This window comes from Pygoscelis adeliae, unplaced genomic scaffold, assembly GCF_000699105.1.
Source record: "Pygoscelis adeliae isolate BGI_AS28 unplaced genomic scaffold, ASM69910v1 Scaffold318, whole genome shotgun sequence".
Lineage (NCBI taxonomy): Eukaryota > Metazoa > Chordata > Aves > Sphenisciformes > Spheniscidae > Pygoscelis > Pygoscelis adeliae.
Window position 1 is genome coordinate 2,284,709 of NW_008825430.1, and position 634 is coordinate 2,285,342.

The window sequence follows — 634 nt, forward strand, 5'->3', positions numbered from 1 at the left end:
GGGGGGTGGGACTCCTCACCTTGCACCAAGGACCATTAGAGACAGGGCTGGTTTCCAAAATATCTGCTCCTTCATTTTCTTCCATGTCTGATTTGTTGAAAAACTTTGGTTTCCAATGAGAAACATTAAATCACCCTCCGGGCAAAACCAAACCAAACCACGCAGGCTCTAGTATTCCAGCTTGCGAAAGCTCTGCAGTAAGCCACACGCCAGTTTTATGGTCACTGGTCTAATCCAAGGTTGCAGATCCCTGTTCCTCGCTGGATTTCACAGAGCTTGGCCTTTCTTTTAAGCCTCGATAGCTCCTCTTGTCAGGCATTTATCTCCCTCAGACCTTCCTTGCGGATCCAGGTTTCCACATAACAAATGGCAAACATTTACGGCTTCCCGGGCGCTAGAGGAGAACTGACACCGAACCTCTGATCATCTCAGGAGAAGCCTGACAACGGAGTGCAATACGTGGCCACACCTCTCTGCTGTGAGAGCTGGCCTAGACCATAAAAGCAGAAGCAAGGTCACCCAGCAACCAACCGTTCCACGTCACTACAGTAATAAAGCCAACTTACATTCGACTTATTGCTTGGGTAGATAAAATTTTTATTAGATGAAAGAAACCCAGAGAAGATGGGGGGGG

At 47.9% G+C, this 634-nt stretch overlaps 1 protein-coding gene across 1 annotated transcript in view; it reads right to left on the minus strand.

Moving 5' to 3' along the window:
- PDE8A (phosphodiesterase 8A) overlaps positions 1-70 on the minus strand; it is a 158,368-nt gene extending 158,298 nt beyond the window's left edge. Inside the window, exon 1 of the mRNA XM_009330918.1 lies at positions 20-70. The gene's annotated coding sequence lies outside the window, so the exon portion shown is untranslated. The remainder of the gene's footprint in view (positions 1-19) is intronic.
- Between the last annotated feature and the right edge of the window lie 564 nt (positions 71-634).